Raw genomic sequence first — 18,359 nt, forward strand, 5'->3', positions numbered from 1 at the left:
TTATACCATTCTCTAATGCTATTCCAGCAGACTTTTCATTGTCCAATTCCCCAATATGCTTTTATGTCACAGTCCAGGGCATGAAACATGGACCTCACAATCTTGCTGTCAAAACATCACAGGTGGGCTGCAGTCTTAGCCTGCACTTTTTAGAAACTATGTGCTAAAAATGTTACACAGAATAATGCTGATGCCTGAGGGCAAAGTGTACCACATGAGGCCTGCAGGAAATCATGAGCCAAGGTGGTATGGATGCAGTTTGCTTGGAAGAAGACTTGTTCCCTGCAGTATAGACTAAAGCCAGGTGTTGACTGCTAAATGGACACTATTAATCCAGCTAGACCTTCTGCCAGGGTCCACACTGACATAAATTGGAAAAGATGATGTTTGTTCCAACTTTCCAATGATGCCCTGACCTTTAGCCTAGGTGCTTTTCAAGCACTCCAACCTTTTCTTGGAACACTGATGTCATTTCCAGGAATGTATCACAGACCCTCCAGCCGAGGCAGTGCTGGTGCCTACCATATAGGGTATGAAGGTCGACCAGACCATGCTGGTGAAGCTTCAGAAAAGACAGGCCTTGAATTCCAGGGTCTCACCATGGCCTAATCAGAGAAGAAGGAAGGCTGTACCTTTAACAAAAGGCCAGATAAATCCACAGTGAAGATGTGAAGCAAAAATAGGGTCAGCCTGGGAGAAAAATCATCTATGTGCAGTTAGTTTTTCAGTATAGGAAGAAGTGATGACAGCCTGTTCACTTTCATCCAAATCCCTCTGTCGTCTAGTCCTGGGAAAGGATCAGGGTCTCTATGTGGGGCATACTATATTTTTAATCCAATTATATTATGGCTCAGTCCCTTTCCTACAGCTCAAGCTAAAGCATTAATGCAATTAGACAGAAACTGAGTTTAACAGCCATAGCCATAAACTTGATGGTTTGTATAATTTAGTTGGGAGTTTCCTTAGAGATTTGCTGAAAGTATTGAAGTTCACATTTTGTTTTTGGTTTTTCTTCGAAAGGTAAAAATGAAGACTATTGCAAAGGCTATAAATACAGAGCTAATTTTTCTAGAAAGAGGGGTCTGTGCAGTTCATAGTCTTATTTTGCAAATATTGTCATGGACTGCTCTTAAGTTCATTATGGCTTTGCATCTTAGGTAATTTTGCAGGATTGATCTTAGATCCACGGAAATGCATATAAACCACCCCCTAAATCAAACGCTGCCCATTTTCACATAGTGTGTTTCAATCAAATGTGTCACAATCAAATGTGCAATTTCTATAAACAGATAGAATAATATTAATAGAAAAAAAAAGGAAAAAAACCACCCCAAACTGTCAAACTGTTTGATGGCAGAAGTCAAGGATGTACTTGGAAGGAACTGTGAGGATGATTTGGCTGTCCTGCTGACATTATCACCAGCCAGAGGAACAGCATGACATGGGAGCATTTGTGTAGCTACATTGCAGGCCCTCACCCAGATCAGAGCCATATCTGACCCTGAAAGTACCTCACAATATAGTCCTTGTAATGGGAAAAAAAACCACCTCAATTACTGACAACTTTCTGGTGTTTGCTGTAGGTGATTTGCTTTTAAATATCATTATAAATTAACATCCCATTACTGTAATATGAAAATTAACCCAAATTTAATTTTCTTTTTGCTGCTCTGTTAATTTAATGTAATATGTTTTGGACAGGTAAGCATTTAAAAAACATAATTCAATTAAATTGCCACTGTTATGTCCCTGACCAAAGAGCACTGAGTTCCTTAGTATGGAAATTTAGACAAAACACAATGTCTCATTATTATTCTATGGCTCTATTAAGCCAATATGCTTAAAAAGAAACATTCTATTAGATGTGTTAACAGGATTGTAAAACATAGATGCATGTTTTGGTCCTGTTCATATAGGCAAGATTGTTATCATTTTCTTGAATAGTTGAAGTGGTTAATTTTCCTGTATAGATCTTCATTCATGCACGTTTGAAATTGCAATGGGCTAATGCCTCACGGTCAAACTGAAAGTTACTTGGAAGACGTAAAAAGTCCAGGAGTGTAATTTTCTACTTTCCATTACAGGCCAACAAAAAACCCAAAACAAAAAAAAACAAAAACAACAACAAGAAAAAACCCTCAAACCCAAAAACACACCACCACCCCCCACCCCCAGTCCCCTCCCCCCCAAAAAAAAAAAACCAAACAAACAAAAAACCCAAACCAAACCAAAAAAGAAACTTTTGGTTCTGGCAGACTTCATTTGAACCATTTCTAATTTTACTTACCTATAGATTCATACCATGTGGTGGGTTATTTTGAGTTTATATTATGGATGGTTATACCTAATGCAAGAACATTTGTAAAAAAAGACATGTGCCCTGGATACAATGTGTACTCTACCTCTTCCCAAGTAGAAAAACTTGCAGAAATGCTCTCTCTAGCCCCTCCCAAAGGTCTGGGACTCTGTCCAGGTATCTGTCTGTTTTTGCTCTGAATTTTCCACCCACAGCTTGTGAAATATATGTAAAGCTAATTCTGTAGGTCATACTTGTGGCAGAGCTATAACTAGTTACACAGGGCTCTCAAACCAGACCAAGCAGTTAGCTCAACAGGTAAATGCAAAACCAACAGAACAGCCAGATGGATGTCAGATTTCTCTGACTTCACCTTTGCCTTCCACAGACTATACACTGGTGAATGAATTTCAGTTTGGGGCCTCAAAAAAGTGGCAAGGCAGAAATGGTCTGGGTCAGCTGAAGCCTGTGAGGAGAATGGGGTGCTGTAAAGTATCTAAAGACATCCACATAGGGCTGACATATGAGACATAGGGCCATGGCAGACCAGTGCCTGTCTAGGGCATCAGCTGGAAAGCAGGTGAGATACAGCAACACATCTCAGTCACCATAGTATGGTTACATTTAAGCAACAATGTGGACTCTTTAATATTTTCTTACATTGACTTTTAATTAATTTTTTCAAATAATTTTTAATAACTTTGGCTAAATAAAGAGCCTTGAATGCAACATTTAATTAGATTTTTGGGGGTTTTATTTGACAAAAGCAGTGTTTTGCTAGTGTTGGTTTCTGCAGAGTGCTGGTTTTGTCTGGAAGGTCAGCCTAAGCAAAAAATGCTCAACAAGCTTTATGTTGAAAAAGTGATGGGTTTTTTTCAGTCTCTGAAACCTTGAAAAGTATAGGCTAGAGCTACTGTGGCTTTTCACAGCACTTCATACTGACTCATTTGTCTCACTGCTTATGAAGATAAGGGACTGCTAAGAAGCCTTTTCTGGACCTTCTCATTTCAAATGTCTGGGACACTTTTTACTCCTTCATTTTGAAATCAGAGTGAAAGAATCTTTTCTGCTCTCATTTCTTTTCACCATGCCAAAAGGCTGTCTTGAATTATTCAGCTTTTGTAAAACTCATTGAAATGTGTTTATATAAGAATAAACCATAAAAATTGAAAGGACCAGATCCTGTGCTGCATTTATCCTCCAGTGATGAGGTACTCAGGGAAAGCCTGACTGGCAACATGTGAATAAGGGCAGAAGAGAGATTAAATGATACTCTAGGGATGTTGAGGCATGATGGGCCAGCAATGCAGATTCCTAACATGCTCCTCTGTGGATCCCCTATGTAATGGTAGAAAGACAGTTCATTCAGGACACTGACACAAAATAAAGATTGAACTTTTTATCCACTCTGCATGGAAAACTGGTGAGGTAGTTGTTTCTTTAGCAGCCATACTTAGAAAATTTGTACAATGTCCAGAAAACCAGAGTTCACTTTCTCTTTATAACTGGTTTCCTGATAGTTAGTGCATTAGTCTTAACCTCTGACTGGGAAAGACACTGTGTAAGAGAGCAAGACCTCTTCTAGATCTGTGGCCTCCGACATAGGAAGGACATAGACCTGTTTGAGTGGGTGAGAGAAGTGCCACAAAGATGATCAGAGGGCTGGAGCACCTGTTGTACAAAGATAGGCTGAGAGAGTTGGGGATATTCAGCATGGAGAATTCTCTGGGGGGATCTTGTAGTGGCCTTCTAGTACCTAAAGGGGGCTACAACAGAGCTGGAGAGGGACTTTGTACAAGGGCATATTGTCATAGGAGAAGGGTGAATGGCCTTAACCTGAAAGAGGGTGGTTTAAATTAGATATTAAGAAGAAATTCTTTACTGTGAGGGTGGTGAGGCACTGAAACAGGTCGCCTAGAGAAGCCATGGATATTCTACCCCTGGAAGTGTTCAAGATCAGGCTGGATGGAGCTTTGAAAAACCTGGTTTAGTCGAAGGTGTCCCTGCCTATGGCAGAGGGGTTGGAACTAGATGACCTTTAAGGTCCCTTCCAATTCAAACCACTCAATGACTCTGTGATTCTATATCCTCCTGGGAGAAAAGCACATAGGCTTGAGAATACCCTCCACAGCTCTAAGTCTTGAAGGCCACCAGAGTCCTTTTCTTTAACGCCCTTTGGCACTGTCATAGGCAACCAAGTTATAATCATATTTTAGGGATTTTTTTTTAAACTAAAATGAAATCACTACAATCTCCTTATTGCAAGCACTGCCTTCCGATAACAATCATTGAGCCACCTCCCCTTCTACCAGTGCATGGATACAAAGAATTCATAGATGTTGAAAGCATATAAAGCCCAGCGACTTAGGATCTCTCCAGACAAGACAGATAGTCTAGTTGTTCCAAAATTAAAACTTATATTTTAAAATGCCAGGGGCACATCCACAATTTATGGAAACAGACATGCTTCTATAGGCATCTGTGGGATTTCATGCCAGAGGAGGGACTGGGTCTAGAATTTGAGTGGTTTTAAAGAGAACCTTAACAAAATAGATTTCAGCTTGTACTTCTGGACATGAAAAAAGACATACATTTAACTTTAAATAATCCTTCTGTTAAAATTTAATTTATTGTCTTATCAGAACTAGTCAGGTAACCTTTTCTGGGCGTGGTGTCTTAGTTGCATTCATACTGTTTATTCTAAAGAAACTGGGAGGTCATCTTGTAGGAGACACTCTACTGGAAAGCATAAAAGTGCCACAACAGGACTCATGAGGCTAAAATAGCCCATCCTCTGATTCTTTCCTGTGAAATGACTGCTCAGTCATACCATTTACATAGTTCCCAGGGTGTCCAGGCATTTTTTAAGTAGCACCGCAACTCTCTCTCACTCAAGAGAATTTACAGCACAAAAATAAGTTGCACCAGTCAAATTCCTACCTTCCCATTCCATGTGGGAGCTGTCCTGTTGAGGAGATCAAAGCCTCCCTTGTAGCAACCATGAAGAGTACTTGGAAGACACAGCACTCCCCAGCCACACTTGACTGGCCTTAAGTCACCATCCACTCTCACCCGAAGGCCATGGCATGGGCATTATAAGGGCCTCAGACTTTTGCTGGGGAAGAGACTGGAACAGAAAAAGGTTGTGTGACTTTCCTGCCCTCCTGGTTCACCCCCATCATATCACCACAATACCTTACCAGCACAGGACTGACTCTTCTCTGGGGCCTCCTTCCTCCTGTGAAGTGCTGCTCTGTGCAGTGTTAAGAAGGTTCCCTACCCCTTACTGTCTTATAAACAGACGATAATGCTTGGCTTTATGAATGTGACTTTGCCTGATTTTTGAGATACTGAAACAATGTGTATTTGAAAAGACAGTTCCTTCCTCTGGCCATCTGAGTACAGCGTTTGAGAGAATATTTATGTTTGGACATGTGAGATCAAAGACCTCGGTGAACAAAGGCTTCAACAGAAAAGTAACAAATAGAAGACACTTGCAACAGCTGAACACAGTTGAAAGCACAATGAATATAAGGATAAATACAGGTTCCTGTGCAGCTGTATGCTTGAAGGAAGAGATCAGCCATAGATGCAACAGTCAAGCACAAAGGCAGCGTGCTACAAAGTGTTTACAGAATCATGCTTGTCAGGGAGTGCCTGAAGTAGGACAGGAACTGGGTATTGCAAAAATCTACCCATGGATGACTTAAGCCAGCACTCAGAAAAAGCAATTAAAGTTCCTTCTGAGGTCTGGAAGGACCTAGAACAAGCCCCAAAGACCAGAAATTATGTTTTCCCAACCTGTCAGTGCACACAGTTAGCAGCTGTGTTTTGCCAGTCTGCTGGCCCAGGTTTCAGGGGACTGTTACTTTTCAACCTGTCTTTGGCTGAAAGGCAAGAGATTTCAAAGGACCGCTTTTCTGCAAGACAAGAGGGCAGTTGGAGTTACCAAGAGATGTATCAGTGGATTTGCAGCTAATATTTGCATGCTGTCTCTTCCCCAGGGCAGCTTACCTCTGTCTCACCAGAGTCTAATTGAAAAGCTGCAATGCAATTAGATCACCCACGGCAAAAATCCCTCCCAAACTCCTACATTGATTACACTGTCCCTCATCTACCTCTCAACTTAGACTACTGCTTTACTATGAAAAAAATCCTCATATTTTGTTTCCTGCCACACTTTCCAATTCATCTGCCCAGAAAAGTCCTTTCATTTAGCTCTAAATAAATATTTGGGATGTACGTGCACCTTAGACCTGTTCTCTGGAATCTCTACTGACATACCTGATAAATTCCAGAGAATAGCATAATACGGCATTAAATTGGAAAGACATGTGAATAAATGCACCTTTAAGCTCGTAAAGAACAGGGACAAGCAATGCTACCAGAACTCATAATGCTAATGGCAGTAACTATATCCACAGAGCAAACGAGTGGAAATAAAGGGACAAGACACATAGATATACTGAGAAATGATTGCCTAAACTAATGCAGAGCAGAGAAAATTAGGCATCTTGAAGTAAGATGCACAGAAAAATTAATATGAGCATAAAACAGAGGAACTGACATTGTGGAGAAATTGTATATTTTTCCAGTGCACGATCCCGTGCTGGTCACGTACCTAGGGGTTATGTGCTTTACAGGAATCTGTTAGTTTAATGCCCTGATGCTGATGGTTCTTATCTACACACTGCCCGAACGCCTGGTGGTTCTGGTTTGCAGTTCATAAAAGCAGTAATGCTGACAGCGACATTTTATTAGTGACCCATTGTGTTTCCATTTTCCCACTGAGAAATCCTAAAAATATATTATGTCATTTTTTGAGGGAAAAACTGTAATACCTCATCCTTTTTATGGATGTCTGCTATCTCTTCTCATTGTTTCTCTCAGGTATCTTCTGTTAAATGAAAAATGACAACATTATACAATTGAACAGATATTATTAAATACTTATTATTAAATAAATTATTAAATACGCAAAAAATTACAATGATCATACACTTAAGTCTTAGCTAGACAGCGTAAAACCCCTGAAGATTATGTGAAAGAAGCTAAAATTCTGATGTTTTAGGTGAGTAAGGCTGGCTTACTGCATAGACTGAGAGTCCAGGCTCATATAGGATGGCTTCCTCATTATTTCATTTGAAATGTTAGAGATATGGGATATGTATCTCCAAAAAAAAAAAAAAGATGGGAAATGAACATATTGTTCTTCAACACAGTGTTCAAAACTTTTCTTCCAGAAACCTCCTACTGTACCACTCAAGGTAGGATCTGGATCCTATAGGTGTCTATATGCAGGTGAGCATGTTGTATAAGCTCCTGTCACAGTCAGCTGAAATCTATTTACTACTCTCAGTGGAGTTCATTCAGGCACCTAAATAAAGGTATCTAGTTGAGATTCCCTAGTTCCATAAAGAAGCTTCTGTATAGGCTGGCAGAAAGTTATGACAGGACTTAAGGCAAACCAGAACTTGCTGCAGGAGCAGTGGGATGCTACAGGGGTACCCTTTACTATCTGACTCTTGACTCTGTTTCAGCAACTCTGTGAAGCTCAGTGACTTCTGGTTTTGGCTTTACTATGATCTTAATAATCGCACTTTTTAATATATAGTGCCTTTATGGAGTCACCTGGGCCTGATCCTGACATGAAGGGTAATTCTGAAGAAGCTGTACATAACACTTTTAAAGGGTAACGATAGCCTACGATGCACAGCAATGAAAAAAATCACAATGTTATTTCAGACTAATGGCTGCTCTAGCACTGCTGGCGGTCCTGCTTCAAGAGGCAGGTTAGACTGGATGACTGGGCAATCTCTAGACATATATTTCAGCTGAGTTTTCTATGATGCTATGGGCCTGGCTTATTCAGTCCTACACAAAAGAACATCTTAATAACCTCTTCATGAGATCTGCTCCAACTTTGAGTGGAACCAGAAGCCAGTATTTATATTTTCATGGCTTTTCTTTGTGAGTTGGTTCAACAATTCCCTACATCATAGGCTGTGTCTCTATTTACCTTTGTAAAGGGTCCAGCACACCCTTTGTGCCATGCAAAAAACAATGTCTCAAGAGACCGCAACTGTTCTTCAACTGTGTCTAATGATATGGATGCTTTATATCAAGAAATATCTCACTAACTTAAGGAAAAGCTAAGTGTGAACTTAAAGCCGATGACATATTTAAGTGGTTTTCAGAACACAGGTAATAAAGAAAATAGCAAGTCTTGCTTTTACCCAGACCAAGACTGTTGTACCATGAGCAGCAAAGCCTTCCTCATTGTGACAATTTGTTGTCTTTATCTAATTTTATGACAAGTTTGAGGTGTTAGGAAGTGTGAAGATGGGCTGCTACTAATGGAAGGAAGAAAGGCTGAGCTGGAGCACAAGGTCTCACCCTACTTGTTGCCTTAGCTCCAAATAGCTCTCCCCAAAGAAACCTAAGAGAGAAGAGCTGTAAGCAGGGTAAATGAGGGCACTGGTGGTTTCTAACCCTCTTTTATCTTGTAGTAGAAACAGCCTAAGAAGTCAACATTGGTGAGAGAAGCCTAGAGCAGCTTGGGCTAAGATTTTACAGAGGCTATAACCAGAAACTGCAGGCAGCAGTGGAAAGGAAGAAAGGGAGTGTGTATAGAATCAGTGCTAAGTGTGTTAGGAAGAAAGCACACCAAGGTTGTCTAGCTTTGGGGGGCTCTATTGCAGTGTTATGGTGAACACTTGTACAACCAGAGCAGCTGCATCAGCAGTAATGTAACAAACAAGCACAGAATAGGATGGTTTTATGTTGTTTATCCTTTTCACCTGAGAAATTAATTTCAGAAGAGAATTAAATAACTGGATGTAATTGAACAGACATCCAGCTTAGTATTTGTATTTGTAATATTTGATAACTCCATTTTTTTTGAGAACTTGGTGTTGGATTCTCAGTTCACTCATTCACTGTGCAAATATCCACTAGAATTACAACCCCTGAGATTTATTTCTTTTCATTAGAAGTCCACATTATTATTTATATGGTACAGAACATAAGTAATTTTGGAAAAAATAAGCATTAAAGTCTAAGGAAAAGTATTCAAGTCAATAGTAACAGAAGAAAAATATGTAGTACATATTAAAAATGAAAACAATTGTTATAAATATAATGGCCTTAAATGTTTGCTTTTATGTGACAGATGTTTTTTAACAAAATGTCTGTGTTGGCAGTTTGAGCACACTTATGATTTTAATTTGTGTAATATTCCCTTTTAGTATTGATGTCTATTTACAACATCTGTGAAGGGTCTGCAACCTGAATGTGACAGGGAAAAACTAACAGACTGCTATTGGAATCTTTCCACTGCGTCCATGTAACAGACTATTAACAAAAATCTTAAATAGCTATTCTAATCATCAACAGCAATCTTACGCAAATTATATCAGACCCAAAGGACCCGACTAACTTTAAAATGCCTTACAGACCTGAAACATAAATTTTGCTCCTCCTGCCTTCCTCTGTAGAGTCAAGATCAGATCATATCACAGGCACTGTTTTTAGCTAGTCGCCCACGCAATCAATATGCAAGGCAGGCTGCAGACACGCAGGCGGGGTTCCACTTTCATGACAAGGAAAGCACACTTCTGAGTATTAAAATTAAATGTAATCCTCTTTTTCTTTTTCTTCTTGCTGCTCTTCAATAAATCTCCAAGTGAAATTCCCATTCTGTGACAACTTTTCAACCAGCTGGAATTTGGACAACATCCTGGCATGGGAAGGCATTTATATGTTGTTGAAGTCATACTACTGATAGAGGTAGATACAGGATTTCTGCTTGAGGAAAGCCAAACCTTACTTATCAAGATGGTTTACTAGTATAGGAAAGTGTAAATGAGAGAATATGACTTGGGGTTTTTGTTATTAATTGCTTAATATTTGCACCAAAATTCTAGATGTTAACTGTTATTGTTATGTCCCAGAGGTCTTTTCCACAGAGTTCTTGCTTGTTCACGCCTTTTAAGTCAGGAGCCAAGATTCCCCCACCTTTTGTCACTTAGGCCCTCTCTTTCCCTCCCCTCCCACACATACCCTTTGTTTGACCCCATCTATACTACAATAACTATTTAATTAACAACAGTTGTTAAATTTGTTTATGGCCTGACCTTGTAACACCGTTTGGCTGGCCAGTTAAGATGGAGCCAAACTGTTTTATATCTCAGTTACAAAAAAAACTAGGTAGGGACCTAAGCTAAAAAAGCTTGGAGTTTTTTGGGTTTTGTTTGGTTTGTTGTTTTTTTTTAAATAAAAACTGAAAATGAAAATGCAGAAACAAAACCAAAATTCTATCCCTCTTTGGCTGTCTGAGATGCATTATAACCAAGTCCTTTACAACTGAGCTACCCCTGTTTTGCTTGGCATTCAGTTGGGTCTGGTTTCTGGCAGGACAGCCCCAGAGTCTCTGACAGACTTGAGTCTCTGCTGGTAGAGCTGCTTCATTCTGAGTCACTGAGAGAGTGTCATGGGTAGGAAATCCTTGGTGTTTCTTGCAATTTCTTTCTTTCTCTCTCACTAGATATATTTTCACTTCTCTATTTATTTCTGTATCTTTTTATCTTCCTTGTCTAAAATCCTCCTTATTTCTTGTGGGTTTATTTTCAATTACCTTTTCCTTTTTCTGCTTTCTGTCCCTCAGAATTTCCACATTAAATCACTTATGAGTAGAGCATAGAATTCTTAGTTTATAAAAAAAAGGTGTTAGCTTTTGTTTACTGCTCTACTTCTAAGCGCATTGAATGTGGAAATCCTGCAGGGCAGAATTAAGATGTCATCCCTAAGGATATTGTCCTAGATGTTTTCTATCTAATTCACAAATTATATATTGCATAAATAAAAGCAAGGTGTTTTTCATATTGTTTAGGTTTTCTTCTTTTTCAGTCACATTCAGATACTAGTTTTAGTACTTTAGTGTTTTCAGTACCTCAGTGGAAATACCTCTGAGTCTAGGATGGTTCCCCAAGCATTCTGCTGCTCAAGCAAAACTGACTTGTAAAATTTTATTTCACCTCTGTGAAGAAAAATGTGACTACAGATGGGTCCAGAGCCAGACCATAAAAGACTCTGAGTGCATTTGCACATTGGAGAAGAGAAAAGGCCTCACTGCATGTGAATGGAAGAAGACAAAGGAACTCATCTTCTGAAGGCAGGTTGGTTGCTGGTAGCAAGGAGAACTGCTTTTCCTTGTGCCAGTGTCACTGCTGACAGAAGAAGATACAACACGCCTGTGGGTGTGACGGTGAGAAGGCACAAAACTTAATTTCATAGTGTGTTCTTTGTTATCCAAATGTGAAAATGATTTCAGCTTGAAATCAGTCCGGTTTTTCAATGCAGGCTCAGCTGATTTCTTTTATTCAAACTGACTTATTTCAAGTTCTGTTACTATATTTTTGAACTAACACCTGCTCTGTTGGTCTAATGAGCTGTACATGTTCCAAAACAACTGGGATGGATTAAATCATAAAACAGTGGATCTCTGCTCAACCTGAGTGTTAAGGAAGAATTAAAAACATATTTTGGAGAAAGGTTAGGGAATCACATCAGCCACTAGTCTAGGTACTTTCAGAAGATACATGTATATTAGTAAACCTGAGTTTAAATGCATGACTTTTCTACAGAAGTTTGTGTTCAAACAGTTTTAGTCTTCTGTTAAGCTCACTAATTGTGTACACAGCAAATCAGTTCCCCTACCTGAAATCAAATCTTGGACTGAACTCTTTTACATTTCTTGAATTAAATTGTTCCAGGTAGACAGAAGCTTTGGACTAGTATTCAATTATTCAAAAAAAAGTTTTAATGAAACTAAATGAAAATTTATTTTACTCTTTGCAGTACTTTTCTAGATTTAGAGGAATATTAAAGCAGTTAAATCAATAGATTAGATACACATTTCCTAATCACTATTACTTTTAGACTAATTTACTATAATCCTCACAATGGTACAATCTGTCTGTCCCTCTCTCCTGACCTCCATGGCCAGTATTCAATCAAATTAGAAAGAGTAAGGCTCAAACTGGAATCCTGTCTTAGGTTCTTCATTTACCCAAGCATTTCAGGAAACTGGAGAATAAGCCCTCCTACAGCAAAGTTTCCCTCTACAGTCAGTGGAGACAGGTGAATAACTTTGGATCTCTCTGAAGGCAGACCTTGTCTGCAAAAATTAGATATCTAGTGTGTCTCAGTTTGAGGGGCAAAAACCAAAATGTTTACCCACAAGCGGAGGAGGGGGGTTTCGTCCACAATAATCACGCCACTCTTTATCAAATTTAAGAAAAGGAATTTTAATCAGACAATGGATACAAGAAGGAGAACTGTTTTTAACTGATATTGATATATATATATATATATATACATGTATATATATATATGTATATGTAGGTATAGATATAACTGTAAACAGACCAGAGCAAACTGCATCCCCCAACACCACAAGAAAAAAACCCACCAACAACCAAACCAGTAAGTTTCTTCCTGAAGAAAAGTTAAAGGCAGTGTCTGTGTCACAACCCGGCTGGCTGCAGGGTGAGTTCCCAGATGAATTCTGTCTCTCCTTCTGTGTCTCTCGTCCCAAATGAAGAAGGGAAACTGAAAGCAGAGAACCGCCGCGTGTCCTGGAAAGAAACTGCAAACTTCTCTCTCCCAGGTCGCTGCCCCAGCCGGGGCGGGCAGGCCGTGATGCTGCAGGTGGCGGTGAGATAGGCGCAGAGACTGGGACCCCCAAATGCAGAAACCAGCAGAACAGCCTTGGCAAGGAGAAAAGAAGCGGATCAGCAAGAAGCAGCAGCAGCAGCAACGAGGAGCAGGAGAAAACGGCTTCCCTCCTCAGCACCACACACCTCGCTCCGCGTTCTGCCGAGCTAGAAGTAAAAAAGAAAAAAAGTCCCCAAAACCAAAAAAGACAACCTGCCCCCACCCAACCAATCAAGAAGAAGATGGTAGCAGTTAACTACCTCTTTTTGTTAACTAATGGCATGGACAGTTAGTGGCAGGGGAGAGATTTACATAATAATTCCAAACTACAACAAGTGTCAGAAAGGCAGCAGTGATTTTACTGTTGCTTTTGGTAGGACAGCTGACTTTCTTGAATGTAAGCTCAACATATGTCCCACGGTTAGGCTGATTCCATCTTAGGTACCTATAGAACAGTAAAGATGTTCTGGAGAACATAAGTCCTCAGACAACTTGTCCTAACTGAGAGAGTGCCCCGGTGAGCTCAGCTATTGCAGGGCCTGTCTGGCTGTGGCCAGGGGGTCAACAGCATACCCCAGCTCTGGGTAAACTGGGCATATAATGAATCTAAGCTGGCTCAAATGATGCAGAAGACCTGGGCAGGGAAACTGGGGTTATGAAGAGGGAAGCTGAAGACCAAGGATAGAAGTCCATAAGGAACGATTTGTTCCTGTTACAATTTGTTTGCATTCATCAGTTCTGCTGCTCACAAAATAACTTGTTCAAGTATGTCAATTGATTTTGTTTACTTTTGTAGATGCCAAATGCATTCCAAATTCAACTGCTGGAGAATTGGGTAAGCCTGTTCTTACCATACCAATTCCTTTTCCAGAACATCAAATGCAAATCTTGTGTTGTAGCAATATATCTTTTGTGGGTGGATTTGCTGATATTGCAGTCCAAATGTCTAACTCTTACAGGAACAACCATTGCACTGACTCTTGCTTACATTTTTAATCTTTCTTTGGCCCTTGGCCATATTCTAAATAAATGAAACATGCCTGTATTATTCCATCCAGCAGACAGATGATAAAAAGTCTGTTTCAGACTATGGGCAAGTCAGTCTTCAGCCAGTCACTTCTAAAGATATGGAACAAGTACAGCAGTCTTTAATACAACCCTTTCACATTTTAAATCAATTTACAGTCTTTCTTTGTAATCAGTTTGGTTACTTCCCAAATCCAGTACAGGGGATGTTTTATTGCCAATTCTTCATTTCTGGTATGATGTTCTTGATAAGGGTTATGTCAAAGACAACAATTCTTGATATGTACAGAATCTTTGAAACAGTGTCTCACACAGGACCTTTGTTTCAATAAAGCTATGGATGGTACATAAACCTTAACAAGTCATTTTTCTAATTATCTGCTTTGAAGGTCACAAAATTCTGTTAATGATGTTCCAAGTAACAAGGACCCTCTGCCTTCTAGAGTTCCCCTTGAGAACATACTTGGCTGAAACAAAATTTTTTGCATATTAACAATATAATCTTTTTGCAGTGCTCACAAAATAAGACTGACTTACATTACTGAAGACACAACACTTCATAAGCCAATACATAATTCAACAGAGAATACTGATTTTCAGTCTGAATTAGAAGTAACCTTAGATTATAGCTAGTTTCATGATTAACACGTGCAGCAAGGTAAGAATTCACCAAATACCTAATTACCAGTAAGATTTCATTTTGCACATGAATTCAGGAGACTTCTAAAAGATAAAGGAAAAACTGTTGTGAAATGTAAAATTTTATATGGTATAGGTGCTGAAATGATTAACTCAGAAGCAATTGAAAATCTTAAATTCTTAAATATAAAAAAAATCTTAGGTATGTCTTCATATTTCCACAGAAAAGACCCATTTTTCCACCTCAGAATTTCTACTGTCAGAAAAACATGGTCAAGGATTCCTGCATGCTTGGCTATCCATTTGGAGTGATGGCAATCAGTTTGCCCAATCTGTCAGTTCTGGACAAATGGACACCATAGACTCACCAGGACTTGCACTCATCTGCAGTTGTTACACAGTCTATTTGCACACATTACAAATGCAGATGTACAGTAAGTCTTACACATCCAGAAAGGTCAGAATCACAGTGTGTGAACTGGCCATCTCTATGCGATCTTCATGCACAACTCCTAGAAATAGATGAGCCTTGTAAGATTTATTTGAATTTATTGACCTGTTGTGCCTGCTTGCAGTAGCTCTATTTGGCAAAAATTCTTCCAAGATACATGGGGAGCCATACTGAGGCATACTGTGTCTATACCAGCAAATAAATCAAGCCATGTTGCCTTCCATGGACCCAAGGGAAGAAGTATGATGCTAATGCTGTACTCTTTCCCCAAAACAGGGTGGCCTGTGTGCTGGGTTGACCCGGGCTAGGTGCCAGGTGCCCACCAAAGCCATTCTGTCCCTCTCCTCAGCTGAACAGGGAAGAGAAAATACAAGGAAAGGTTTATGCATTGGGATAAGTGCAGGGAGAGATTCAGCAGCTACCATCATGGGCAAAACAGACTCAACTTGGGGAAATTAATTTATTGCCAGTCAAATCAGAGCAGGGTAATGAGAAATAAACCCAAAGCTTAAAACAACTTCCCTTCACCCCTCCATTCTTCCAGGGCTCAACTTCACTCCTGATTTCTCTACCTCTTCCCTGCCTGTGGCCGTGGAAGGATGGTGAGTAGGGACTGCAGTCAGTTCATCACATGTTGTCATCACACATCCTCAGTAGGATGACTCACACTTCCCCTGCTCCAGCATGGTGTCCCTCCCATGGGAGACAGTCCACAAACTTCTCCAACACAATTCCTTTCCACAGGCTAAAGTTCTTCATGAACTGCTCCTGCATGGGTCCCTTCCATAGGGTGCAGTCCTTCAGGAACAGACTATTCCAGTGTGGGTCCCCACAGGGCCCCAAGTCCCCCCAGGAGCCTGCTCCAGAGTAGGCTTCCCACAGACTTTCAGACTCCTTTGGGCATATCCACCTGCTCTGGGTAGGGTCCTTCACTGGTTGCAGGGAAATACATGCTCTACCATGGGTCCTCACAGGCTGCAGGGACACAGCTGCCTCACCATGTTCTGCACCACGGGCTGCAGGGGAATCTCTGCTCCAGTGCCTGGAGCACCTCCTCCCCCACCTTCTCCACTGGCCTTGGTGTCTGCCGAGCTGTTGCTCTCATATATTCTCACTCCTCTTTTTGGCTGCAGTAGTGCAGGCTTTGCCCTCTTCTTTAATCTGTTATCCCAGAGGCACTACCACTGTCACTGCTGGGCTCAGCCCTGGCCAGCAGTGACCCATCCTGGAGCCGACTGGCACTGGCTCTGTCAGACATGAGGGAAGCTTCTGGAAGCTCCTCACAGAAGCCACCCCTGTAGACCACTGCTACCAAAAGCTTGCCATGCAAACTCAATACACGCTATTCATATTGGGTGCAGTCTTGTCCCTGATATTGTGCTGGGGCAGTGACTGGGACAGCTGGCACAGGACTATGCCTGGAGTTGCTACCAGTTAGACAATACAAATGGTTTGTGGACAGTATTTGAGCCCATGTTCTAACCCCATTTATTTTACTTCTGATGTAACTCACAGTTACAGTAAAGAAGTCACAACCAGGAATTATGGAAGAGGCAGGTGAAGCCATCTGCATACTGGGGGACTTGGCCATTCTAACAGCAGAAATACCAAATCCTGGCCTCAGAATTGCGTGGAAGTAAATGAAGAACCAATAATTTGGTTTAAATATGTTTCTTCATCTATGAATTCAGTGTTTGTATTCTGCTTTAAATGAGGCTCCATGTGTATAAAATTCAGGTGTCTCAAACTGCTATAGACCTGCTTGTTCTTTCTAAATACACTCATACATCTGCCTTCTGCTTATAGTTCACTCTATTTTCACTTGTAAGCGATGTTTGGTTCTCACACAATCATTACACAGCCCACATTTCTGGCCCTGTGGAGGTATTTCTATGCATAGCCACAGATGGGAGTAGGCAGATAACCCCTTCTAAAATACTTGGTTTTTAGAATAACAACAACAACAAAACAGTACTTTTTAATTCACCAGTGAAGGTCAGTTTATAATGAATTTGAGTTCTGTAGGTAAATAAACTTTCCTTTGAATTGTAGCATAAGCTCAAGTTCTAGTTAGATATCAGATAACCAACCCATGCAGGTGGCAGCCACTTTACAAATGCTATCGCTGAAAGCTGTGAAGTCCTCAGGAATATTCATACCTACATGTGTTGCAGTTTAACTCCAGCTGGCAGGTAAACACCATGCACCCACTCACTCCCATGCAACTTGGTGGGGAGCAGAATCGAAAAAATTTCAACGTCATGGGTTGAGGTAAGAACAGTTTAATCATTGAAACAAAATAAACTATATTAATGATAATAATAACAATATTAGTAATGAAAAAGGAGAACGAGAGAAATAAAACCCAATAAGAAACAAGCAATGCTCTGTACAATTGCTCACCATGAAATGATTGATGCCCAGAAGGTCCCCAAGCAGTGGTCAGCCCTCCTGGTCAACTCCCCGCAGTTTATATATTGAGCATGACATTCTATGGTATGGAATATCCTTTTGGCCAGTTTGGGTCAGCTGTCTTGACCATGTTTCCTCCTGGCTTCTTGTGCACCTGCTGGTTGGCAAAGCATGGGGAACTGAAAAGTCCTTGATTCGGAATTAGCACTACTTAGCAACAAATAAAATATCAGTGTGTTATCAATATTATTCTCATACCAACTTCAGAACATACCACTGTAGCAGATATTAAGAAGAAAATTAAGTCTACTCCAGCTGAAAGTAGGACAACGTGAATGATCAATTAAAAGAGAGAAATCTTGGCTATGATGTTGATACACCACTGCCTTGTGGCATCTGAAAATTAAAATATTCATGGCTAAGGCATTTTGAATTTGTGTTTCTATACGTCACAATCCCTCTCTCCCCTAGAAAGGTCACTAATGTCAACTAAGATACCCTGAGGTATCTGATACATGTATATGGAATTAGAGGATATGACAAAAGGCCTATGGGGAGACCACTGCCCCACTGGACCAGAAGTGGGTGGCCAGGTATTCCCACTCTGCAACCAAACTGAGCCTGCAGTCAATAAATGCCGTAGATTTTAGAGAGGTAATGGGCTGTCCAGAGATGCGAGAGCTGAATGTCAACTGTAGGGTGTTTCTTTCCTCCACCTAGGTGCATGTTCTCATAAAATATCAACCTGCATCAAACGTGTCAGTAATCACTTATTGAGGGAGGACTCAGACATGCATTCATATGCAAAATATGGTCCCC

The sequence above is a fragment of the Pithys albifrons genome, chromosome 1 (assembly GCF_047495875.1).
Source record: "Pithys albifrons albifrons isolate INPA30051 chromosome 1, PitAlb_v1, whole genome shotgun sequence".
Taxonomy (NCBI): domain Eukaryota; kingdom Metazoa; phylum Chordata; class Aves; order Passeriformes; family Thamnophilidae; genus Pithys; species Pithys albifrons.